General features: G+C 49.7%; 1 protein-coding gene and 1 long non-coding RNA gene across 2 annotated transcripts in view; one reads left to right on the top strand and one right to left on the bottom strand.

Annotated features, from left to right (window-relative positions):
* LOC134998670 (uncharacterized) overlaps positions 1-12,364 on the bottom strand; it is a 209,516-nt gene that overhangs the window by 144,808 nt on the left and 52,344 nt on the right. The window lies entirely within an intron of this gene.
* PRSS23 (serine protease 23) overlaps positions 7,961-12,364 on the top strand; it is a 75,193-nt gene continuing 70,789 nt past the window's right edge. Inside the window, exon 1 of the mRNA XM_063951376.1 lies at positions 7,961-8,218. The gene's annotated coding sequence lies outside the window, so the exon portion shown is untranslated. The remainder of the gene's footprint in view (positions 8,219-12,364) is intronic.

Below are 12,364 nucleotides of genomic sequence, written 5' to 3' on the forward strand. Positions count from 1 at the left end.
CATGGGTTCGATTCCCACCATGGCCCTAACTGTGTGGAGTTTGTATATTCTCCCCGTACTTGCGTGGGTTTCCTCCGGGTGCTCCGGTTTCCTCCCACACTCCAAAAATATACTGGTAGGTTAATTTGCTCCATATTAAAAGGAACCCTAGTGTGTATGTGTTTGCGTGTATACGGGTGAACTAGACGGGCCAACTGGTTCTTATCTGCCGTCAAATTCTATGTGTCAATGACTATGGTGGTCATTCCGAGTTGATCGCTCGTTATTTTTTTTTCGCAATGGAGCGATTAGTCGCTAATGCGCATGCGCAATGTCCGCAGTGCGACTGCGCCAAGTAAATTTGCTATTAAGTTAGGTATTTTACTCACGGCATTACGATGTTTTTCCTTCGTTCTGGTGATCGTAGTGTGATTGACAGGAAGTGGGTGTTTCTGGGCGGAAACTGGCCGTTTTATGGGAGTGTGGGAAAAAACGCTGCCGTTTCTGGGAAAAACGCGGGAGTGGCCGGAGAAACGGAGGAGTGTCTGGGCGAACGCTGGGTGTGTTTGTGACGTCAAACCAGGAACGACACGCACTGAACTGATCGCAGTGGAAGAGTAAGTCTGGAGCTACTCAGAAACTGCTAAGAAGTGTCTATTCGCAAATCTACTAAGCTAAGATTCACTCCCAGTAGGCGGCGGCTTAGCGTGTGCAAAGCTGCTAAAAGCAGCTTGCGAGCGAACAACTCGGAATGAGGGCCTATAAGTGGACTATTGCAAACATGCACCAAGAAACTCCTTCTTAGCGAAATGCAATTATCGGTTCAGCTACGCAGTTATTTCAGATGCAAAATAAACAAATAAGGAATGTGGTGGCTTTCCAAATAGGTAAATTTATGCAGATGTAGCGGTTACCAGGTCCAGTAGAATGCCCAGCGATATATGAAGTATATAGGGCCTGATTCATTCCTCATCTCTGCTGTGCGTTTTCGCACAGCGGGCGATCGGGTCCTAACTGCGCATACGTATGTACCGCAATGTGCATGTGCGTCGGACAACAACGACAGGATGGTGCAAAAAATCCGATCGCACCGGCGTTTGCAAGGTGATTGACAGGAAGAGGCCGTTTGGGGGTGGTAACTGAGCATTTACTGGGAGTGTCCGGAAAAACACAGGCATGCCCAAACGTTTTCAGGAGAGTGTGTGACGTCAGCTCCGGCCCCGATCAGCTTGGTGTGACCGCACGGTCGGAGTAAGTCCTGGGCTGCGCACAGACTACACAGAGTGGATTGTTGCAGCTCGGCGTACACATGGGATCGCACACTTTCACGGCGCATTTACACCCCCCCTGGAGATGGCGACTATCTGAACGCAGGACAACAAAGTTAGCAGCCCAGCAATCCGGTCTGAATCACTCCCATAGTTGCCAGAGTGTTATGCTGTCATCAGGGATTCCATGTAGCAAAATATTTGTGTAATAAGTGCTGCTGTGCTGTTTCCCACAGTATCAAAAAGCTGACTTGTAAATAAATAGATGATCACGCTGGTCTCAGGAGGGGTAAAAGTCCACAACAGAAGCAACTAATGCGTTTCCTCAATGTACTTCCCAGAACTTCCTCAGAAACTCTGAAGCATGCCCATCTCCAGACTACAGATTATCAATCTAACCTGAGCAGACTATCTTAAAAAAAAACCCAGAAGCCACTAGAATTAGGGAAGCCACTAACATTTACAGGAACCCATATGGGAATTTTGTAAATGTTTGTGTATGTTGTAATCATGGTGGCATTCCAGACACTTTTTTGGCTTGTAACATTGAATGTTGGAACCCAAACTTTTCCTACCCCTACAAACACCTTAGACCAGTGGCTCCCAAACTCTGTCCTCAAATACCTCCAACAGTTCATGTTTTCCAGGTCACCAAGCAGGTGCACAGGTGTATTCATTACTCACTGACACATTTTAAAAGACCCACAGGTGGAGCAAATTATTTAATTTGCAATCATGTGAGGAGACCTGGAAAATATGAACTGTTGGGGGTACTTGAGAACCGCGGTTGGGAACCACTGCCTTAGACCACAAAACCACATTCTCATTTTGTCCGATGTGGCATGCCATTTCTACCTGTATGACATATATCACCAGTACTCACTCCCCTTGTCACACATGACCTCACACACTCCTTCCTTTTCACCTATGACCCCATTCTCCCATGCCATCAATGCCTCCGACGCTCTACTTGTCACTTAAGTCTCCAACTCCAATTGACACACATGCCCCCCCACTCTCACATTTGTCACTTGTGATCCCCACTGTCGACTTGTCACCCGTGACCTCCACTTTTTTCAACACAAATACACCCTCCCATTGGGCCTAATTCAGAGTTGATCGTAGCAGCAAATTTGTTAGCAGTTGGGCAAAACCATGTGCACTGCAGGGAGGGGGGGGGGGGGTGCAGATATAACATGTGCAGAGAGAGTTAGATTTGGGTGGGGTGTGTTCAAACAAATCTAAATTGCAGTGTAAAAATAAAGCAGCCAGTATTTACCCTGCACAGAAACAAAATAACTCACCCAAATCTAACTCTCTCTGCACATGTTATATCTGCCTCCCCTGCAGTGCAACATGGTTTTGGCCAACTGCTAGCAAATTTGCTGCTATGATCAACTCTGAATTACCCCCATTGGCCCTCATTCCGAGTTGTTCGCTCGCTAGCTGCTTTTAGCAGCATTGCGCACGCTAAGCCGCCGCCCTCTGGGAGTGTATCTTAGCTTAGCAGAATAGCGAACGAAAGATTAGCAGAATTGCTACTAAATAATTCTTTGCAGTTTCTGAGTAGTTCCAGACCTACTCACAGATTGCGATCAGCTCAGTCCGTTTAGTTCCTGGTTTGATGTCACAAACACGCCCTGCGTTCGGCCAGCCACTCCCCCGTTTCTCCAGACACTCCTGCATTTTTCCCTGATACGCCTGCGTTTTTTAACATACTCCTGGAAAACGCTCAGTTACCACCCAGAAATGCCCCTTTCCTGTCACTCATTCACCGATCAGCAGTGCGACTGAAAAGCGCCGCAGGATCCACAGCAAAACTGCTAAGTTTTTAGTTAAATAACTAAGCGCATGCAACAAATCGCAGCATAGCGAAAATCGTCAACGAGCTAACAACTCGGAATGACCCCCTTTGTCTGGAGGGCTGCTGCACAGCTCAATGACTTCTCTTCCCCGGCTCACTACACCAGGGTAAGAGCTATTGGACTCACTGTCAATGAAATTGGCTTTACTGGGTGTCAACTGGACGCAACAAAGAGCATCCTGTAAGAGAACTGTTAGAGTCATGCATATTCCAAGGAGAAGCCTATTTCAGTTGCATCTCTTGCATGCAGTAGACGTCACTGCTGATGATATTGGGGACTGCTGCTTTATCATATGCAGAAATGGGGGCAGTGCACTGTGACACAGAATACAGATGGATACGTACATCAGACTTCCATTTGCAGAATGTCGTCACAGTTCCACGCGACTCACAATCAGTCCCAGCGCCTCTAGCCCATAGCTGGTGCTGGAGGTCACACATTTACATGTAGGGCTGTAGTGCAGTCAGTTTTGCATTCTCAGTTGTTGTTACTTTGGCTTGCTCTACATAATAGGCTTTCCTTTATCTAGCAAATATGGATTCAAATAATTACTGTTTTCCATTTGGACAACTCGTTTCTACAGATTGCACCAGGACATGGCAATGTATGAGTGCTGAAGCTGGGCAGTGAGATCCTAGTGCAGGTGACGAGTGCTGTAGCTGGGCAGTGAGATCCTAGTGCAGGTGGTGAGTGCTGTAGCTGGGCAGTGAGATCCTAGTGCAGGTGGTGAGTGCTGTAGCTGGGCAGTGAGATCCTAGTGCAGGTGATGAGTGCTGTAGCTGGGCAGTGAGATCCTAGTGCAGGTGATGAGTGCTGTAGCTGGGCAGTGAGACCCTACTGCAGGTGATGAGTGCTGTAGCTGGGCAGTGAGATCCTAGTGCAGATGATGAGTGCTGTAGCTGGGCAGTGAGATCCTAGTGCAGGTGATGAGTGCTGTAGCTGGGCAGTGAGACCCTAGTGCAGGTGACGAGTGCTGTAGCTGCAGCTGGACAGTGAGATCCTAGTGCAGGCGATGAGTGCTGTAGCTGGGCAGTGCGATCCTAGTGCAGGTGATGAGTGCTGTAGTTGCAGCTGGACAGTGAGATCCTAGTGCAGGTGATGAGTGCTGTTGCTGCTGCTGGGCAGTGAGACCCTAGTGCTGGTGATGAGTGCTGTTGCTGCAGCTGGGCAGTGAGACCCTAGTGCAGGTGATGAGTGCAGTTGCTGCTGCTGGACAGTGAGACCCTAGTGCAGTTAATTAGTGCTGTAGTTGGAGGTGGGCAGTGAGATCCTAGTGCAGGTGATGAGTGCTGTAGTTGCAGCCTGGGCAGTGAGATCCTAGTGCAGGTGATGAGTGCTGTAGGTGCAGCTGGGCAGTGAGATCCTAGTGCAGGCGATGAGTGCTGTAGCTGGGCAGTGAGATCCTAGTGCAGGTGATGAGTGCTGTAGTTGCAGCTGGACAGTGAGATCCTAGTGCAGGTGATGAGTGCTGTTGCTGCTGCTGGGCAGTGAGACCCTAGTGCTGGTGATTAGTGCAGTTGCTGCTGCTGGACAGTGAGACCCTAGTGCAGTTAATTAGTGCTGTAGTTGGAGGTGGGCAGTGAGATCCTAGCCTGGGCAGTGAGACCCTAGTGCAGGTGACGAGTGCTGTTGCTGCAGCTGGGCAGTGAGACCCTAGTGCAGGTGACGAGTGCTGTAGTTGCAGGTGGGTGGTGAGATCCTAGTGCAGGTGACGAGTGCTGTAGTTGCAGCCTGGGCAGTGAGACCCTAGTGCAGGTGACGAGTGCTGTAGGTGCAGCTGGGCGGTGAGATCCTAGTGCAGGTGACGAGTGCTGTAGGTGCAGCTGGGCAGTGAGATCCAAGTGCAGGTGATGAGTGCTGTAGCTGGGCAGTGAGACCCTAGTGCAGGTGACGAGTGCTGTAGGTGCAGCTGGGCAGTGAGACCCTAGTGCAGGTGACGAGTGCTGTAGGTGCAGCTGGGCAGTGAGACCCTACTGCAGGTGACGAGTGCTGTAGGTGCAGCTGGGCGGTGAGATCCTAGTGCAGGTGATGAGTGCTGTAGTTGCTGCTTGGCAGTGAGACCCAAGTGCAGGTGATGAGTGCTGCAGCTGGGCAGTGAGACCCTAGTGCAGGTGACGAGTGCTGTAGTTGCTGCTGGGCAGTGAGACCCTAGTGCAGGTGATGAGTGCTGTAGGTGCAGCTGGCCGGTGAGATCCTAGTGCAAGTGATGAGTGTTGTAGGTGCAGCTGGGCAGTGAGACCCTAGTGCAGGTGACGAGTGCTGTAGGTGCAGCTGGGCGGTGAGACCCTAGTGCTGGTGATGAGTGCTGTAGGTGCAGCTGGGCGGTGAGACCCTAGTGCAGGTGATGAGTGCTGTAGGTGCAGCTGGGCAGTGAGACCCTAGTGCAGGTGACGAGTGCTGTAGGTGCAGCTGGGCGGTGAGACCCTAGTGCAGGTGATGAGTGCTGTAGGTGCAGCTGGGCAGTGAGACCCTAGTGCAGGTGATGAGTGCTGTAGGTGCAGCTTGGCGTTGAGATCCTAGTGCAGGTGATGAGTGCTGTAGTTGCTGCTGGGCAGTGAGACCCATGTGCAGGTGATGAGTGCTGCAGCGGGCAGTGAGACCCTAGTGCAGGTGACGAGTGCTGTAGGTGCAGCTGGGCAGTGAGACCCTAGTGCAGGTGACGAGTGCTGTAGTTGCTGCTGGGCGGAGAGATCCTAGTGCAGGTGATGAGTGCTGTAGTTGCTGCTGGGCAGTGAGACCCAAGTGCAGGTGACGAGTGCTGTAGGTGCAGCTGGGCGGTGAGATCCTAGTGCAGGTGATGAGTGCTGTAGTTGCTGCTGGGCAGTGAGACCCAAGTGCTGGTGATGGGTGCTGCAGCTGGGCAGTGAGATCCTAGTGCTGGTGATGGATGCTGTAGTTGCTGATGGACAATGAGACCCTAGTGCAGGAGATGAGCACTGTAGTTGCCCCTGGGCAGTGTCAGTGAGATCCTAGTGCTGGTGACGAGTGCTGTAAGTGCAGCTGGGCAGTGAGATCCAAGTGCAGGTGATGAGTGCTGTAGCTGGGCAGTGAGACCCTAGTGCAGGTGACGAGTGCTGTAGGTGCAGCTGGCCGGTGAGATCCTAGTGCAGGTGATGAGTGCTGTAGTTGCTGCTGGGCAGTGAGACCCTAGTGCAGGTGATGAGTGCTGTAGGTGCAGCTGGCCGGTGAGATCCTAGTGCAAGTGATGAGTGCTGCAGCTGGGCAGTGAGACCCTAGTGCAGGTGATGAGTGCTGCAGCTGGGCAGTGAGACCCTAGTGCAGGTGACGAGTGCTGTAGTTGCTGCTGGGCAGTGAGACCCTAGTGCAGGTGATGAGTGCTGTAGGTGCAGCTGGCCGGTGAGATCCTAGTGCAAGTGATGAGTGTTGTAGGTGCAGCTGGGCAGTGAGACCCTAGTGCAGGTGACGAGTGCTGTAGGTGCAGCTGGGCGGTGAGACCCTGAGTGCTGTAGGTGCAGCTGGGCGGTGAGACCCTAGTGCAGGTGATGAGTGCTGTAGGTGCAGCTGGGCAGTGAGACCCTAGTGCAGGTGATGAGTGCTGTAGGTGCAGCTGGGCGGTGAGACCCTAGTGCAGGTGACGAGTGCTGTAGGTGCAGCTGGGCGGTGAGACCCTAGTGCAGGTGATGAGTGCTGTAGGTGCAGCTGGGCAGTGAGACCCTAGTGCAGGTGATGAGTGCTGTAGGTGCAGCTGGGCGTTGAGATCCTAGTGCAGGTGATGAGTGCTGTAGTTGCTGCTGGGCGGAGAGATCCTAGTGCAGGTGATGAGTGCTGCAGCGGGCGGTGAGACCCTAGTGCAGGTGACGAGTGCTGTAGGTGCAGCTGGGCAGTGAGACCCTAGTGCAGGTGACGAGTGCTGTAGTTGCTGCTGGGCGGAGAGATCCTAGTGCAGGTGATGAGTGCTGTAGTTGCTGCTGGGCAGTGAGACCCAAGTGCAGGTGACGAGTGCTGTAGGTGCAGCTGGGCGGTGAGATCCTAGTGCAGGTGATGAGTGCTGTAGTTGCTGCTGGGCAGTGAGACCCAAGTGCTGGTGATGGGTGCTGCAGCTGGGCAGTGAGATCCTAGTGCTGGTGATGGATGCTGTAGTTGCTGATGGACAATGAGACCCTAGTGCAGGAGATGAGTGTTGTAGTTGCTGCTGTGCAGTGAGACCCTAGTGCAGGAGATGAGCACTGTAGTTGCCCCTGGGCAGTGTCAGTGAGATCCTAGTGCAGGTGATGAGTGCTGTAGTTGCTGCTGGGCAGTGAGACCCAAGTGCTGGTGATGGGTGCTGCAGCTGGGCAGTGAGATCCTAGTGCTGGTGATGGATGCTGTAGTTGCTGATGGACAATGAGACCCTAGTGCAGGAGATGAGTGTTGTAGTTGCTGCTGGGCAGTGAGACCCAAGTGCTGGTGATGGGTGCTGCAGCTGGGCAGTGAGATCCTAGTGCTGGTGATGGATGCTGTAGTTGCTGATGGACAATGAGACCCTAGTGCAGGAGATGAGCACTGTAGTTGCCCCTGGGCAGTGTCAGTGAGATCCTAGTGCTGGTGATGGGTGCAGTAGTTGCAGCTGGGAGGTGAGATCTGCATTGCATTACACATAAGTGTCTGAGAGAGCCTGGTGCACTCTGCTCCCATAGAACCATGCTTTGTCTCTAGCCATGGAAACCCAGCCAGGGAAAAGGCAGAAATTAAGTGGCAGATTATAGACAGAAAACAAGGCAACTTCTATAAGTGGAAGTGTCAGGAGAACAATCTCTCTAGCAGGGACACAGATTGAACTCCCACTGGAACTGCTTGTACTGGGCCAGTAGCTGGTGGGTGGGAGTGGTCACGTGATGCTTGGAGCTCTGCTGTGGAAGGAGAGGAGAGAGTTTTCACTGCAAAGCAGAAAAGTTTTCAGAAAGCTGCAGGGAGAGAGTCAGAGACAGACACCTGCCCCACAGGCTCCAGACGGCAGCCCTGGGGTGACTAACAAGCTGATGGGGACTGGAGACCTGGGCTGTGACCTGTGATATAATCTCCCTGGCACAGGAGAAGTTTGGAGATATGATACAAAGTTTCCTGCAGAGTTAGTTCCCTGCACTGAGATTACTGGCAGCACATCTGGTGAGTTGTTACATATTATAGATCTCCGCAGAACTGTATCACTTAATCCAGAGTTATCTGTCCTGGTAATTTATGGATCTGGATAACAAAAGACACTCATTATAGACTGCAAAGACTTCCACCCTGATAGCCCAGCATGAGTGGCTATAATAGGGTTAGCTGCTGTATGTACAGACAGTACCTACCTACAGATGTGCGGTAACATGGCATGGATCACATACGGAGCCAAGTCACCCATTGAAATGAATGTTAACATTTTATCTGCAAAATACTTTTGTACATAAATATTTACCAAACACGGGCACATATTTACCATTCATGGATAATGGCAACATTAATGGATAATGGCATATGTACAGAACAGATATACCTTTATGCTTCTAGTATAAAGGTCAGAAACTTATATTGAGAATTATAAAGTTTTGTTTTATCATTGTGTCCAATTGTAAAGCACAACGGAATTTGCTGTGCTATAAAAGAAACTGTTGATAGATAAATATAGTTGATTTGTTGTGCACAATATGATGTCAGTATATAGAATAGCTAATGTTATATAAACTTGGATGTGTATAGGTACTACAGTATACAGTAAGAGTCAAAGTTTTATATAGAACAAAGGAGCATAGATTAGGCAATCTTGAAAGTATATAGGTCATGAGACTTTATAATGGGGGCTAGTAGGGGTGTGGTTCATCAAATCGACAGTATCTAGGTCGACAATGTTTAGGTCGACCACTATAGGTCGACAGTCACTAGGTCGACATGGATGGAAGGTCGACAGGGTTTCTAGGTCGACATGTGCTAGGTCGACAGGTCTAAAGGTCGACATGAGGATTTTTTTTTTTTTGGGTATCGTTTTCTTCGTAGAGTGACCAGGATCCCAAATTAGTGCACCGCGTCCCCTCGCATGGCTCGCTTCGCTCGCCATGCTTCGGGCATGGTGCCTTCGCTCCGCTACCGCTTCGCTCGGCACACTTTACCATTCCAATCGTAGCCCACGTGGATCGTTAAGTATGAAAAAATTCAAAAAAAGAAAAAAATTTGAAAAACTCATGTCGACCTTTAGACCTGTCGACCTAGCACATGTCGACCTAGAAACCCTGTCGACCTTCCATCCATGTCGACCTAGTGACTGTCGACATATAGTGGTCGACCTAAACATTGTCGACCTAGATACTGTCGATCTTCAGACCGGATCCCGGTTAGTAGTGCAGGAAAGAAGCTCAGTTAATGAAGGAATATTGGTAGTATAATGGAAATTTGCCTATTTAAAGGACTATTAGTAGTACTATATATAGGTAATTAGAGTATTTGACACTACAAAGCGTACACTGTGGCTGGAAGATTAGTGAGTAGATGGATAAGATATATGTTTCCATGTGTGGCAATGCTGGAAGGATACAGATAAGTGGGAGAAAACACTATATTATGGAATGATACAGATAAGTGGGAGAAAACACTATATTATGGAAGGATACAGATAATTGGGAGAAAACACTATATTATGGAAGGGTACAGAAAAGTGGGAGAAAACACTATATTATGGAAGGGTACAGATAAGTGGGAGAAAACACTATATTATGGAAGGATACAGATAAGTGGGAGAAAACACTATATTATGGAAGGATACAGATAAGTGGGAGAAAACACTATATTATGGAATGATACAGATAAGTGGGAGAAAACACTATATTATGGAAGGATACAGATAATTGGGAGAAAACACTATATTATGGAATAATACAGATAAGTGGGAGAAAACACTATATTATGGAAGGATACAGATAAGTGGGAGAAAACACTATATTATGGAATGATACAGATAAGTGGGAGAAAACACTATATTATGGAAGGGTACAGATAAGTGGGAGAAAACACTATATTATGGAATGATACAGATACGTGGGAGAAAACACTATATTATGGAAGGATACAGATAAGTGGGAGAAAACACTATATTATGGAATGCTAGGACTTGAGGAGAATTTTGACATTCTTATAACAAGGAATTTTGGAAGCAAATTATCGTGATTACAGCATCTGTATATGTCCGAATGTCAGCCAGTGTGTGTCACAGGCATTAGATGCATTGGGTATGTATGTGAAGATCCTAACGTTACATGAATGGACAGTATACAGTATATAGAGAAGCTCGGTTGAAATGTGTATGGAGATGCTGGTAGCAGATACTGTAGGTGGGCAGTGTATGTGGAGATACTGGCAGTAGATGGGTGGGCAGTGTATGTGGAGATATTGGCAGTAGATGGGTGGGCAGTGTATTGAGAGATATTGGCAGTAGATGGGTGGACAGTGTATGTGGAGATACTGGCAGTAGATGGGTGGGCAGTGTATGTGGAGTTGCTGGCAGCAGATAGGTGGGCAGTGTATGTAGAGATATTGGCAGTAGATGGGTGGGCAGTGTATGTGGAGATACTGGCAGTAGATGGGTAGGCAGTGTATGTGGAGTTGCTGGCAGCAGATGGGTGGGCAGTGTATGTAGAGATATTGGCAGTAGATGAGTGGGCAGTGTATGTGGAGATACTAGCGGTAGATAGGTAGGCAGTGTATGTGGAGATGATGGCAGTAGATGGGTGGGCAGTGTATGTGGAGATGATGGCAGTAGATGGGTGGGCAGAGTATGTAGAGATGCTGGCAGTAGATGAGTGGGCAGTGTATGTGGAGATGATGACAGTAGATGGGTGGGCAGTGTATGTGGAGATGCTGGTAGTAGCTGGGTGGGCAGTGTATGTGGAGATGCTGGCAGTAGATGGATGGGCAGTGTATGTGGAGATGATGGCAGTAGATGGGTGGGCAGAGTATGTAGAGATGCTGGCAGTAGATGAGTGGGCAGTGTATGTGGATATATTAGCAGTAGATGGGTGGGCATTGTATGTGGAGATATTGGCAGTAGATGGGTGGGCAGTGTATGTAGAGATATTGGCAGTAGATGGGTGGGCAGTGTATGCGGGGACACTGGCAGTAGATGGGTGGGCAGTGTATGTGGAGTTGCTGGCAGCAGATGGGTGGACAGTGTATGTAGAGATATTGGCAGTAGATGAGTGGGCAGTGTATGTGGAGATACTAGCGGTAGATAGGTAGGCAGTGTATGTGGAGTTGCTGGCAGCAGATGGGTGGGCAGTGTATGTAGAAATATTGGCAGTAGATGGGTGGGCAGTGTATGTGGAGATACTGGTAGTAGATGGATGGGCAGTGTATGTGGAGATGATGGCAGTAGATGGGTGGGCAGAGTATGTAGAGATGCTGGCAGTAGATGGGTGGGCAGTGTATGTGGAGATGATGGCAGTAGATGGGAAGGCAGTGTATGTGGAGATACTGGCAGTAGATGGGTAGGCAGTGTATGTGGAGTTGCTGGCAGCAGAAGGGTGGGCAGTGTATGTAGAAATGTTGGCAGTAGATGGGTGGACAATGTATGTGGAGATACTGGCAGTAGATGGGTGGGCAGTGTATGTGGAGATGCTGGCTGTAGATGGGTGGGCAGTGTATGTGGAGATGTTGGCAGTATATGGGTGGGCAGTGTATGTGGAGATGCCGGCAGTAGATGGGTGGGCAGTGTACGTGGAGATGCTGGCAGTAGATGGGTGGGCAGTGTACGTGGGGATGCTGGCAGTAGATGGGTGGGCAGTGTACGTGGAGATGCTGGCTGTAGATGGGTGGGCAGTGTATTTGGAGATGCTGGCAGTAGATGGGAGGGCAGTGTATGTAGAGATGCTGGCAGTAGATGGGTGGGCAGTGTACGTGGAGATGCTGGCAGTAGATGGGTGGGCAGTGTACGTGGAGATGCTGGCAGTAGATGGGTGGGCAGTGTACGTGGAGATGCTGGCAGTAGATGAGTGGGCAGTGTATGTGGAGATGCTGGCAGTAGATGAGTGGGCAGTGTACATGGAGATATTGGCAGATGGGTGGGCAGTGTACGTGGAGATGCTGGCTGTAGATGGGTGGGCAGTGTATTTGGAGATATTGGTAGTAGCTGGGTGGGCAGTGTATGTGGAGATGCTGGCAGTAGATGGGTGGGCAGTGTATGTGGAGATGCTGGTAGTAGCTGGGTGGGCAGTGTATGTGGAGATGCTGGCAGTAGATAGGTGGGCAGTGTATGTGGAGATGCTGGCAGTAGATGGGAGGGCAGTG

This window comes from Pseudophryne corroboree, chromosome 2 (assembly GCF_028390025.1).
Source record: "Pseudophryne corroboree isolate aPseCor3 chromosome 2, aPseCor3.hap2, whole genome shotgun sequence".
NCBI classification, from domain to species: domain Eukaryota; kingdom Metazoa; phylum Chordata; class Amphibia; order Anura; family Myobatrachidae; genus Pseudophryne; species Pseudophryne corroboree.